Here is a 14797-nt window from a genome sequence, read left to right as displayed (position 1 = left end):
GGGGGACTTGTGGCGGCCCCAGCCAGGGAGCATTCCTCCTTCGGAGAGCTTAAGTAAATAGACGTTCCCCTCCACATGGGGACGGAAGGCTGAAGCGCGGCGCCCGGCAGTACTTAGAGGAGGGCCCGCGCCCAGGGCCACTGCCCTTCCCGAGAAGCTGCGAGTCTTCCTCTCGGGGCCCACCTGCCTCCAGTCGGGGCACAGCGACCGGTGAAGCCCTTCACCTAGAACAGCCACCGGGACCCGTTCCGCAGCCGGCCTAGGTGGCACCGCTGGCCTTTTTGTTGGAGGCAGCCCTTGCTCCTCAGCCCACAGGACCCCTTCCCCACAACGGCCAGCCCTTGCAGAGGGAGCAGGGATGCTCACCTTCGCTCTCCTGCTTCCCACAGCTGTTTGAACACATTACACCTAACGTGCTCTGCTGTTGCTACACCAAAACCCATGGACACACAGCAACATCCAGCAGCATGGCTGTCCCATAGCTGATCTGACAGCTTGCACTCCCTCTACCAAGGTTTGCTACCTCTTTCAGACAAGTGCCACCATCTCTCCAATTGCCTAAGCTTCATTTTTACCTTCCAGCCACCCCCCACCAGAAGACACACACCACCCCCACCCCCCCAACGGAAGACAGCATATGTTGGGTCAAGAGAAGCAATAGCCCTCAAAAAGCTTTCTTAGATAGTGCTGTCCTGATCATAAGTATGACCTCTTGGAGAAAACCGTCAAACAACTGTTCTGCAGCAGTCACTGCACAACTCTGCAGCAAGAATCACTGAGTCACCAATGCAGACCATTGCTAGCCCAAGGAACTGCAGGACAGGTATTTTTGAAATTCCTAGTTCTCTCCTACTTACTTGGATTATGACATGATAAAATGCCTCAAGAAAGTAAAAGTTATTTACAAATACAAATTACATCTGCATAGTATGAAAAATACATATTATCATCCAATGCTACCAATTTACCAGAACACATGGTACAACAGTAATTTACCAGGTTATTAGAAAAGAAAGATTAGCAGCAAGGCCCAGTGTAATGCCAGTCAGCACTTGCTCCTTATATCAAAAGATAAGCAACTGTTTGGGTTTTTTTGGTGGTGTAAGTCCAATACTTTCACATCAGAAGACCCAACAGGTTAGTACATTTCATTTTGATGTTTTTAAATAAGGCAGCTTGGCATTCCACAGAAGGATGTGTATAGATGAATCAAGAAGGAAAATCACATGCTGAGAGAATAAATAGCAGTAGGAAAACTGGTGTATCTTATTGTGCACGGGAACATAGATTAGGAATAAATAGAGGTCTGATTAAGTAAAAATAGGTTGTGGCGCAAGTTGTTCATTATTTAAAGACATGAATTTATTATTCATACCCATAGCATAAATCCATTCTGAATAAAAGTTCAGTTACTTACATGAGACATCAGCTTTTTGCCTTTTTTTTTTCAAGATTAATACTTTAATCATGGTTCAGCTTTATTTTTAGCAATCCAGGAAAGTAATTACTGCCCCACCCTGAGCAAAAAAGGCAATTAATCACTTCCTTTGTGAGACAAAGCAGAGAGATAATCTGAGATGGACAACAGCACACAAACTCCTCTGCATTAACATTCCAGGCTTCTGAAACGACAGCCTCTCCCTGCCAGTGTTTTTCATTTGCACTCTCACATTCCTCACTCATACAACCATGCCTATTTCTCACAGCATATCTGCTAAAGCTTAGAGCGCCAAGAAAAGCACGCCTTCAGGCCTGCAACAGCAAGCCATCTAAATTATTCTGGACCTTTCTTCTTAGTGTTCACCTCATACCATTCAGTGCACACACCTCCTGTGCAGGTGTGCTCATTCTAAATGGGCTTGTTTTCCATTGAAACCAAGCAGCTCTCAGTTTTTCTGTCACTTGCAGTTTAACTATTACCACTTCATATGAATACAGTCACGCATATGCATAACTGACATCACAGAGTCATATGTTTTACTGCTGCCACTTGTTAAAAAAAACGTCACATCTGGAAAGCCCTAAGGCGGCAACCAGAAGAGGCCCATACTGCCAGGATCCTTTAGACTGACAGACTTAATGCCTTTTAATTTTTTTTTCCCAAGCAGTTTTAAGTAGCCTTTTTTCAGTTTAGCTTAAACAATTAGGAGGAAGTTTAACTTAAACCAGATTCTAAGATACACTTAAAACAACAGGTCCACACGGAAGCCAACACATTTAAATCATCTGATACAGATACATATGCAGATAATCCCTTAGCTCAGAGGAACACCAATGAGTATTAGCCTGCAATTTTAGAGCTGAGAAGGCAAACAGAAAGCAAATTAGAGAAAGCCAACAAGGAAACCAATTTGTTTGCAGGCCCTGCTAAGGCTAAGGGAGACACAGAGCACCTTACAGCTACATAGCTAACAAAAGCTGATTGCCCATAGCTTTACAGCCAAAGCAAACTAAAAATCCAGTCCTTTTTGTTATGACCTGTGGAAATGCTGCGCACTCTTCTAGTACATGTTCAATGCTAAAGCACCCTATTCCCAAATAGACAGTAAGATGTATGTGGAAAAGGTTCTGTTAAAGAGCAAGGAGAAACTGAAATGAATGCCAACCCACACAGATGAGCCTGTACTTATTCCTTTTTCTGGATTTATCTTTGGTTGATCATAAATTCTTTTCCTTCATTTTTCTTTCTGTTGCAGTTCCCACTGCCTCAGGATTATTTTTTTTTTTTATCCTCAGTGGCTCAAGGAATAAGCAATTTGTTAACAAAGCTAACTACTACCTGATAGATCTACAAACCATCAGGTGTCCTGACACCCTGAAATAAATTGGCTTCATTCCTTAGAGGAGATACCTCCTGGAAAGGGAGGGGCAATCGAGTCATCAAATGCTGATTTGTAAGCAAAACACAACCATTCATGCAAAACTCACTGAGAAACTCAGAGATATGCCTAGTGTTCCTAAATTACTTACATGGAGCAATAGGTTTGAGTGATTGGTACAATAATTCTCACCTGAAGTAAATATGAGAATGACTACTCATTTCTACTGTATTGTTGACATTTCTGCTCATGGTGCAGACTGTAGCAGTTACTGTTTCAGATGGATGCAGGGCACTTCGTTTTAGAGGTTAAAAATTTTTCAATTATCTCAGGTTTTCCGTAAGAAGTTGAATGAGGATTACATGCCTCAGAAAACTCAGTGCATTTTGCACCAAAGAAATTACATCGCAGAGCAGCAGGCCTCCAAGACTTTACTTGCCTAGCTGAAAACAATTTAGTTGCCTCCATGAAACTGATTGCTTCTCTCATTGTAAAGCTTCACCCGGTGAGGGACACAGGTGCAAAAGATGCTGAACAATGTTGTTATGGCCTTGACTCTCACTGAAGCCACTCCAGAGTTAAGCCTAAATTCTGTAAATAACGGGGGGGGGGGGGAAAAAAAAAAAAGCGGGCCCCGGGGGGGGAAAAACGCCCGGAGGGCTGTGCCCAAGCTGTTGCAAATTATGTACTGTGTTCAGAAGTGCTAACAGGGGGCTGGGGGAGGGGGAATGGACAACGGTTTGCCCCCAAGCAAATCCTTCCCTGAGAAAAAAATGTGCTTCCCTGGCATTGCAAACTTTTACATTATTTATAGGGCACCCTTACTATTCTCAGACTATTCTGATGATGGTCTTTACTGTAAGCTGCTCTGGATGTGCAGCTCCAAACCTGAAAGCACCTCTACAGTAACCACACTCGTTGTTGGCCATTCAATTTTTGATGGACTAAGTTTTCTTCTTTAACAAATAAACAATGTAAAAATCTCAATAATATTTGCTGTCATTCCAACCTGCACTTCAATCAATTTATCCCTGAAGGTAAGTCTTTCTTAAGGTCACCTCTCTTTCTAGGCTGCAGGCTTTACAAACACAGCAAGCGATGGGAAGCCATTCGCAATAGTCAAGCTGCAGGTGTTTCAGGCTGCTGTAACCTGAGCTCCTGCCCCAGATGGCCTCGGACTTCGAGGAAGCTGCAGCAGAGGACAGGCTGGCTGAGGTCAGACATGGGTGTGTGCCTTGGCTCCCAGAGGCTGTTCCCTCTGGGTAGCTAAGGCAGGTTGACCTGGGGTACGGCCACATGGTGGGACATGGGTCTTTAAACAAGCAGAAAACAGCAGATTTCTGGAAGAACACTTGTTAGGCATAGGTCAGTGGTGGTGAGCAACAGGACAAGGCTGAGCTGGTCAGCAGGGCCCTGCACCATGCTGCGGCAGTTGTTTTTTGTTCTGGATGCCCTGTTTGGCTGCAGTGCGGGGATGTGATGCTAGTGACCTCTGAGCGAGCTTGGGACCAGCCATTGCCCACCCTTAAAGAGTGTGGGGTGGCCTCAATTTTATCCATACACACATAGGAATAAAGTGCCTGCTGTACACATCTGCTCTGTTCTTCAGCCCCAGCAGCCAAGACACTTTGCTGAACGATTAATTCCCTGACTGTTGCCTTTCAGGAGCACAGGCAGTGGAGGGCAGGCTTTCCTGGCTGGCTGAGCACAGCCACCTCGGGTTGTAGGAGGGAAACTGAACTACAGATGCTGAGATAGACCCAGACTTTAAAAAAAGGAGAGAGAGAAAGAGGGGGGATTGGGGTTTCTTTCCACCACCTTTGTAAAAGCAAAACGACATCCCGTATTACACTGAGCACTCGTCGGTAGCTCCCGCGCCACCCAGCAGCACATCTCATGGGGAAACAGACAACACAGATGGAGTTGACCTAAAACCAAAGCTGATCTGTGATCAGCTAGAGTTTCACAGGAGCAACCTGACACAGCTGGTTATCTGGGAGGAGAAGATTATCTTGATAATACAAACCTGTAACAAAACCTACAAGAAGTGATTTATCTACAGATCTATTTTGACAGCTCTCATGCTAACAAATACAGAAGTAGTGAATGAGTTACCTTTTCCACCTTCGTGATTTCCTTGGAAAACTGTGTAGTCCACAACCTCATGTGGCATGGGCATGTACGAAGTGAGCAGCCTTTGCCAACATACGTAAATTCTCTGGTCCTTCAAGGGTTTGCATTTTCATCTGAATATAAGATACCAGGACACACACAAAAAAGACCTGTGGGGTAAACTACTCTCTTTCTATGGCAGATTTTTCCTTTTTCACAGAAATTTGACTATGTGTATGTACAATCATGTTCTAGCTAAGTGGTCAGTGTAGGTCTTGGGGCAGCAGAGCTGATGATAGTGATTCTTATAATTAGGTCTGGTTAACAACCCCCAGAAAAATGTCATATTTTAGTAATACACTATTTCATTGAGTCCTTTTTATCTACTCAAAGTGGAGGTTCTAGTCCAGAAATTTGTGTCAGCCTGAATGCTTTTTCAAAAGTTTTGATTAAAATGTTCTGTGCTTTATAAGGGGAAAATGCTGTTTACCCAATTGAAATAGTTCTTATAATGGTTTAATTGAAAAGACTGTGCTTTTCATCTTGAAACAGGTATTTCAGACATCACATGGAAAGACTGTCCTTTTGCTGTCTAGTAAAACTCACCTCATTCAATCTATAAACTTCCAAAGGATCTCCCATGGTACAATCTGGCAATTGATTTCTCCAAAGGGTGTATCGATGGAGCATGCTTAATCTCTGCACTTAATGTAATCGGTCTAAGCCATCTCCCAGGAGCAACTGTGCATACTTCATCCCACAGCTGAAGAAGTGGGATGAGATTTCTTATGTGATTTTAACTCTGTATTGTAAACCTGACTGTGACTCTGAGCACAATGGAAGGTCCCTACAGGTAACCATTCAGAAGCATAAGAATCCCAAATGCTTCCTATGTTGAGGAGCAAAGAATAGAAAAGGGTATAGAAACAAAAGGCAAAACAGATGGAAGCATGAGTAAGTACTAACACAACGGGATAATGAACTGTGACAGGAGCAAGGGTAAAGGTGTCTGTTGACAAGAATGAAGAAATAGGGGATTTACTGCACATTACCTGCAGCAATTAATTTCACTTCTCTTTAAGACTCTTTGCCCTTCTGCAAAAAGGGAGTAATGATATTGACCGCTGTTGTAGAGCCCAGCACAAACTGAATGTTGAAAAAAAAAAATTGTTCTGCTTTCCAACTGTTACATAACTACAACTTTTTTTTCAATGTCACATTGAAAAACTTGCACACCCAGGTATGTAATAGAAAGACGGATAAGATATTGCTTAAAAATCTACAGAGACAAAAAATCCTCTACATTCAAAGGTGACAAGATAGGTACAATAAATGTGGCCTATCACATTCTAAAGAGGCAATATTATTTGTATACAACCAAACCACCAGGAGAAATCACACACCATTCTAAATAAAACTAAACAACTTCTTATCTGTCCCCTTTTCTTTCTGTTTGGAAGGAAGATGTGTCTAAGCATACCTATTTCATACTACGAGAACACATTTACCACATTCTTAGAATTCAGGCATTTAAAAAATTTCTCCTACACTATGATTTGGAGAGATGTTTGACACTGCTGCATATTTGTTTTAAAATGTATTCCCAGTGTTTGTAACACAAATGCTGAGCAATTTCTAGAATAATGAAGTGTTAAGATAAATTTTAGATCAATCAAGAGTTCAAGCATAGCAGAGGATGGACATACAGACATGCTGCTTTATTAGAACCACAAAGAGCTCCATCTCTCTGAGCTGGGAGTAGAGAGAAACCCTGGTATTCCTGTGGTGGTAAGTTAACATGGGTATTCTGGACATTCATCAGCACACACCACTTGAAGGCTGATCCTTGGATCCTGTCACTGTCTCTCCTCATTTTCACTGCAGATTCCATTATAGCAAAACAATAAATAAAACAAGAGTAACATCTTAAAGTTTTTTACCAAAATAGAGGACCCCATCTTTTATACCTGGTGTTTTGGTTTAAATATGCACATGACTGCTTTGGGTTAAATATTCACAAGCCTAAAGTGAAAACTGAAATTTACTCAGCCTATACTTCACATAGGCTTTGCCTAAGCACCCAGAAAAAAGCAATTTTATTGTATAAGTGGCTATGACTAAAGAGCATAAAGCTTAGTACATTTAAAGATTTAAAAAGGGAAAATTTTGCAAATTTGTTTTTTGATGGAGGAACAGGAAAAAATACTTTTTATATGGGTACCTGTATATAAATGTGTTTTCAAAACTAGTCTGGACAGTATGCATGGACCTAGGAAAAAATATCAAGAACTATTCTAATGGCCACAATGTTACTATGTGGCCTGAAAGGCAAATGGGCATTAACTTTGTTTCAAAAAGTTACCTTGCATTAGCCAGATACATCAAATGTGACATAAAACTAAGTAGGAGAAGTTATTGCTAAATATTGCAGATACAGTGTGATGCAGAGACTTGAAAAGCCTGTGTTGGGGAAAATGGACAGTATGGGTTTGCAGATGGGCTCACAAGTGCAAGTTGTGGAAAGATTCAATGTCACTCACTTCGTCAGTGTCAGTTACAACCAGACCCAAAAATAGATCTTTAGAACAAAGACCTGCAAGTAATGACCCACAAAATATATATTTCTTAAAAATAATGATGTCACTGAGGACTGGCAACCAAACAGACTTCTGTCACTTGATGGGTATTCACGGCAGGACACAGGCCAAACAGTTCAATGAACCCAGCAACAGGTTAAGGAAGTCATAAACATTAAGAGTCTAGCTAGGACATATATAGAGAAATAGCACATGGTTCATTGATCATAAGGAGTGATGACAAGGAAGGAGTCCTTTCAGAGAGAGAAGTGAGCCTTCACTCCATTTTTGTCATGTAGAGATAAGTTTTCTAGAAGGATCTTTTCAGACCCAGGAGGAAAGTTTCCAGGCTTCTACATAACTCACGTGATTCAAGCAGAAAATATAACTTCAAGAAATAGAATATAACAAAGAACTACAATTCAGTTAAATATATTTTTATTCATATTTCAACTCCATGTTTCCAGCTGCATTTTGACTAAAACTTGGGTACACACTACGTGTTTTAAGTTTATGCATGTAGTAAAAAAATGTGTCTAGAAACAAGTGGAATATTTTTTACTGAAATAACTTCCCACATTTCAGAAAATTATTGGAACATATTATAAACCATACTGCTTTATACTAGTTGTCTACAAATATATTATCAAGGTAAACGTCAACAGCTCAGTAATGCTTCCTAAGTGACACTGATGGTGGAGTATCACAGTCCTCCACTATGTCCAGGGTTCTCCCTGTGCGAATCCACACACACTTTTGCCTGACAGGAACCATGAAATTGAGAAGTAGAAATGGTTTTGATGTTTCAGTTACTAGATATCTACCATGAAGTTTACAAAACCAGAGGCTTTCCTCTCTGTTGTGTATTTGTACTAAATCTGGCTTCTCATTTGTCTAGTTTTTAGTCCCATATGTGAAAATGCTTTAAGTTATGCCACCCCAGGTATCCCTGTGGAAAGGATTAAAAAAAATTCTCTTATTTTACTTCAGCACTTCCATCTTTCTTACAGACAGGCTTGGAGATTCAACCAAGTGACAATAATTATAGTTCTGAGTCAGGCTTGAACTGTTGTACTTACTTTATCAGTGCAGTCCTTCTGTATTTCCCCTGATAAGAGGGAGAAAATTTAAAGCTTTTTATGAATGAAATATAAAGCTACTAATTAGAATAACCTAGATATATTAATTCCTTCAGAAACTAAATAAAAAAAAAAAAATTATGCTGTACCAAGGTTGCAAATAACAGCAGTAATAGAGATTTAGCTATGCAGTAAGTCTCATGGTTGGTGTTGGCAATCCTGCATTTCCAGTATTATTAAATCAGTAGGTACCCAAAAGTCATCCTTCAATGTGCTAGATTCATCCAGCAAGATTAGATATTCATAGGAGAAAGCTGTAATGAGATCAGAAGGTAATCATGTAAGATTTATTATACAGTACACTAAAACAGAAGTTACAGAATGACAAAGATAAAACTTGGAAGATGCTTATACATGAAGATCTCTGTTCTGTTTGACCACTGGAAAGAGCTCCATCAAGCAGCTGCCTAACATGCCTCAGCTTGAGAACATCATCATCCAGGGTTACGCCATCACTGAAAATTCACCCAGCAGGAGTAAATGGCAACATCTACACTTTGGAAATGTGAACTCCATCAGACAGGAAGTTCACTTTTTTTTCAAACTCTTTTAAGCCAAGAAGGGCAGGATAATCTACCCTTTGAAAGTCAAACCCTGTGAAATCCAAGTTTTTTTGACAGCGTCTCAGGCTGGGAAAAAGCAGTAACAAAAAAAACCCCAACAAAAATCCTAAAATAAAAATTACCTTTGCATTAATGGACTGCAGTTTCAGGCAGTATATCCAGCAACACAGTCCAGGACAATTGATTCAGTGATACAATGGCCTTCTAAATTTCGTGCCATTATATGGCTGTTAACATTTGTTCAGTACTACAGCATAAGATGAACCACACTGAGTGCTAAATACAGCATGGGTCATATTGTGTACAACTTCACTCTGTTCCGGGGGGTCTCAGCTGAGCTGTGATCGTTCCTGTGAGGGATACATTCTGTCTCAAGGCTTTCATGCTTCCAGCACCATTTTCAACATACCCAACAGCTTTCTTCTGCCACGGGCTGCAGTTAGTGTGAAGTGATGCTGTGGATGCTTTCTGATGCATCTGCCTCCCTGCCTTTTCTCTGCAGTATACAACATACCAATCAATAGACGGCCTTGCCTTCTCCATGCTTCTAGGACTGGCACTGCCAGCAGCTCGTAAGGTTTTTGTGAACTGGCTTATGTAGACTGCTAGATGCATGGGCACAAGAACAATTGTGTACAAGGTGTTTTTTTGGGGGTTTTTTGGGGGTTTTTTTTGTAGTTTTACTCAGCTGTTCATTGCAGGCATAAACAGGCAGTTTTACTAGCAGTGTGTTTATTTTCTTTGACTGCAGTCCTGATTTGTTACTGCTCAGGGAATTTATATATAGGTGACTATTATTTGAAAATACTCTCCCTGTTTTAAATAAGCTATCTGGGAAGCTAGATGCAGTATAATAGGTTTGTCTAATTAAGCCCATTGCAATCTTTGGCATGCCTGGGACTACTTCTGCACTTTCATTTTCCAGGAGAACGAATTTCAAATGTGCTTTGAAATCCTCAGAGCAGGATACAGATGTTCAAGTGACAAAAGCCAGTGCTCAGTATTCTTAATGCCCAAGCATACTTCTGTTTGGCAGGATCTTGGCACTCCAGCTGTTATTCTGATCTGCTGGCTGGCTGCTTTCCATTAATCACTTTTGGCAGAAGAAAAGGCCTTCCAAAGATCTTTCACCTTTGGCCTATACTCAAGCAGCAAAAAGGATGTTGCAGCATCTAAGGCTTGTAACAGAAGGGATCTTCAGCCTAACAGAAAGCATAATTCTGAGTTTTTTGCCATGAGATTCCCCACAGGTCCATCCTGGAAGACTCAACAATCTTGTCAGCCACACTTCATCTTAGGTTTCTGTATCTAGATAGGGTGTTAGTCCTCAGTTACCATGCCTGTGTTCATAGGTACCTGACAAGTTAGCTCATGCCTAGCAGAGATCTGGCAAGACAGTATCACAGGGATGATGACTAGAAGATGGATAATGCCACGCAAGCTTTTTAAGACTTTGCTGGTTGAGGAGGAAAAAAGGAGGAAAATGAATCAAGAAAATATGGATGCAAATCAAAGTCAAATTCAGCCCTTTCTTTCCTGCATTTGGGAACGTTAATGTACAGAAATCCTTAGACAAAGCTAAATGCCCCTTAGTGACCTAAAAAGGAGAAAACTTTCCAAGAACACTACATTTCACTCAACATTAAGATTAAATGTTTAAGAAAGTCAGAACACTTGATTAAGGAACCCAAACTAGCTTTATTCTGCTTCTGATATATGCCCTCAGAAATACTGATGAATTTATTTGTCTGTCAGTTCACTCTCATTGAGCTCCCTCATTTCTTACCAAGGGAGGTAAGAAAGCCTCCTTCCTAAGCCAGCACCTTTCTTACCTGTCTGAGAATGGATTCTCACAGTTCTTCAGCTGTTAGATGGGAGTTTGAGATAGCAGGGATCTGCATCCCAATCACCTACTGCCCCAGGATCCAACTGGGTCTAAATTCCCACATCTTACACAGCTGGGGACCAGTGCCTCCTCTTAAGAGCTGAAACAGAGAATTATATTGAAAACCATATACGCATTTAGTCTTAAGTGGGGGATTTCTTAAGGTCAAGTCAAAGAGCTGAGCCAGTTTCCTTAGGGTTCCTTAGTCTTTGTGCAACTCTAGGTGTAAACTCTTCCTGCATATGATGTGGTAGCATTTATTAGTATTGGATTAGTTGGCATTGGACTTTGAACACCTAGACAGGATGTGAATACATACACCAGGTAGCCAAATGTAAGCTCAGGCTACTGTCTTCTCATGGATAATGTGCTCACCACAGCACATGCTGGCAGGGAAGTTCCTGTGACTTCCTTTTGTGTTGCAGTGATCTGGGCTACTCTGTCATTCCTTACCAGTTCCCCCATGCTGCAGGAAAAGCAAAGGAGGGATTTGTGCATATAAATAGTATGTGGAAAACCAAGGGCAAATCAATAGCCATCAGGTAATATAGTCAACATCCCCATTGAAAAGCCAAAGTAAAAACAACACAAGTTGTGAACCATCCATCAACCACACCAGCTAGCGCAGGTTTGAATTTAACTCAGATGTATTTGGATGTGGTAGAGAAAATGCCCAAGTAGGAGCCTGTCCATGGATTTAGCTACTGGTGTAACTCTTGTCTTGTAGGCAACTATTCCTGGAATAAAATAAGTTAATTCTGGCGTATAAACCCCAGTCCATTCCCGGTCAGCGTGCACACCACATTAGTGCAGCAGTGCTGCCCTAACTCGGTCATGCCATTACACCAGCCCGTCCCTGCTTCGGCAATCCCAGTCTGAAGCATTGAGGCAGCATTTCTGCAGTGCTAGGACAGACATGGCAACCGAGCGGTCTTTCATGTTGCCAGCTGGCCAGAAGCAGACACCAACCTTCTGCTAAAGCTCTGGTTTTCAATTACTGCAAACCACAGCTTGGAGAAACAGCCTGATAAGAGAAAACCAGAACAATCCAACAGAAGACAACCTTTATGAAAGACCACCTTTGTGAAGGAGTCATCTCGGGAAGGGCCAGAGGCCTTCAGCAAGGCCTATGTTCAGCAGAGCCCATTGCAAACCACTCTCCCTCTTCCTCTGCTGTCTCCTCTTGCTTATTTAATGCAGCCTGCAGGAGAGCAAACACTTTTGTAGGTATTTCCAGTCTCATGATTGACAGCTAGTGATTGTCACATGAAGGACTGTTACGCCCCTTGGCATTAGCCAGGGTGGCTATTTTTAGTAAGCAGGGCAGAAACAGCAGAAATCTGCCATTGACTGACTACACCACAACCCTCTGTTACCCACAGATTGAGCCACTTTTTGGCACCCTCAGTAAAGCATTTGGCTAGCAAACTGTTTGCTTCCTCTTCAGGAACACCGGTATCAGCAGGGAGCTCCCCCTGTAATACACTGAAATATTGCTTTATCCTGGGGTGCGCACCTTGCAGAGTCCTTCATCAGGGCACTGTTACCCAAGGTGACATCCCCCAAGAGAAGGCAGTTTGCTGAGATATACTGAAACCTGAGAAGCAAAATAAGGGCTACAAGAATCTAGGCCTAATTTGGGCATTGACTACAACTTAGTTTGGCTGGAGCTTGATTTGGTGCAAAATAACATTTGCAGTTTTACAGAAGCTGGAGCTAGTGCTTTATGTTATTATTGCCTGCTCTCACCACAACTTTGGCTTGTTTCTAGGTCAAACTGTCACTTCGTGCAAACAATTCAAGTGTGCCTCCAAAGACCTCTTGCAGCACAGCACCGCCGTAACCCTGCTCCTCAAGCAGGACCCACTCTCCTTTGCTTTCTGCCGTAACATGAAGCACAGTTTGTGCTTACCTTGGAGCACAGGAGGATGGGGAGCACATCACTCATCTCGTTTCTGGCAGAAGCACGCACAAAATAGTTTTTGTGATATGTAACAGTTTTTATGCATGTGTAAACAATAGCAGTATCAGGTTACTGTTCTGTACATATTCAGTATCACAAGCCTCCTCCCCCCCCCAGTATTAAAAAAACCAAAACAAACCAAAAAAAAACCACCACAGAGGAATCTTTTAAAAAGTGCCATTAGGATACAGGAGTCTTGACTTCTTAGCTTTGCCAAAAAAACCCCCACAAAATCCTAACATCATGAAATAATTTGAATCCAAAAACTTAAGCTCTGGAGAGGGCCTTTGTGATGAGATTTGTAATGAATTTACAAAAGCCAGCAAAATTGCGGGTTACAGTTTTATCACCCCCTTTCAGTGCTTCCATTCATACACCAGAGAGATTCCTTAGTGGACACAGTCATCTCTTGAATATTTTTTTTGGTAATCCCCCCGAGCTTCATTCTCCACTCTCCTTCACAGTATTTGTGAAACAAATTGCTCTCCCTACATTTACTAAACACCCTTCTTCAGTGCTATGGTAAGAATAGCAACCTTGTTGCCTGCTGCTGTCTCCTCTTCCTCTCTGGCCGTTCTTTTTTAGGGCTACCACCTCCAATTATAGTATTTGAGAATCTTACCAGTGATCAAGAGACATAGGTTCAGTTTTGAGGACTTCATCTAGTAGTGATGGGAAGTTAATTGCTTTTTATATTTAAATTGAATGATGCTTCTTTGAAAATAAGCTTCCCCTATCTCCTTTCAAATTGATCTTGCTTGCTGTAGTATGCCAGAGATTAGAGCTTGGAAAGAACCTTTTGAGAAACTAATGACACCGCTAGAAAAAAAACTGTTACCAAATTGGCTGTCAGTATTTTGCACAAGTCATGATTACTATGAACAGTCCAGTGAGTACCTATCCTAGTATCAAACTTCAGTACAGTTTTGACAGCAACGGGAATTATTTTAGTATTTAGCAGCTGTTTAACAATCCAGAGAGAACTAGCGATTTCACCAGAATTTGTCATAGATCAGTGCCAAGTAAAAAGCAAACCAGTCATAGGTAGCTGCAGACTTAAGACTGTAGCTGGAACCTTTAATTACTATGCCACCTAGAACAGTTATTTCTCCAGAAACAGTTTGAAGTATATGCACATACTTCTAACAGATCCACGTGGTATGTGCCAACTATATTTTGTCAACATTACTATTTCCATACTAGAGGAAGAGCTTTTAACACCATCACACCTATGCTTTAAGAAATCAATTTCAGTTAGTCCAAAGTTAGTTATGAAAATATGCTGTCTTTGTGAACTATTTTGACAGCTCTATGAAAGGCCAAGATTAACAATTCAATATACATTTTGAATTATGAACAGTAAATGAGACTGATACCTGCACATTTAATATGTAAAAATAAACTACTTCCTTGGAGAAGTTCACTGAAGAAAGAGATAGGATGCAATGATATAAACGAAGTTTGCAGATCCTAAAGGTATTTTAACGTAATTCATTTCATTAGTCAGGAGAGTAGTTTCTGTTCTGTACCAAATTTCCTTATGAGAGTTTTGAAAATAAATCTGAACAAAGTGGTCCAAGAAGGACAATCTGAAGTTGATTATCCCCAGGTTCTATCAAATAAGTGTAGGCTAGTGAGATGCTTTTCACTTGCATTTTAACATCATACTTAAGCCCATCTGCATAGATTCCATTTTATTTCTTCATTACAGATAGTAGCAACTATTTATCCTTCTAGCTC

This window comes from Haliaeetus leucocephalus, unplaced genomic scaffold, assembly GCF_000737465.1.
Source record: "Haliaeetus leucocephalus isolate CR32 unplaced genomic scaffold, Haliaeetus_leucocephalus-4.0 Scaffold229, whole genome shotgun sequence".
Lineage (NCBI taxonomy): Eukaryota > Metazoa > Chordata > Aves > Accipitriformes > Accipitridae > Haliaeetus > Haliaeetus leucocephalus.
This window is presented reverse-complemented; position numbering follows the sequence as displayed.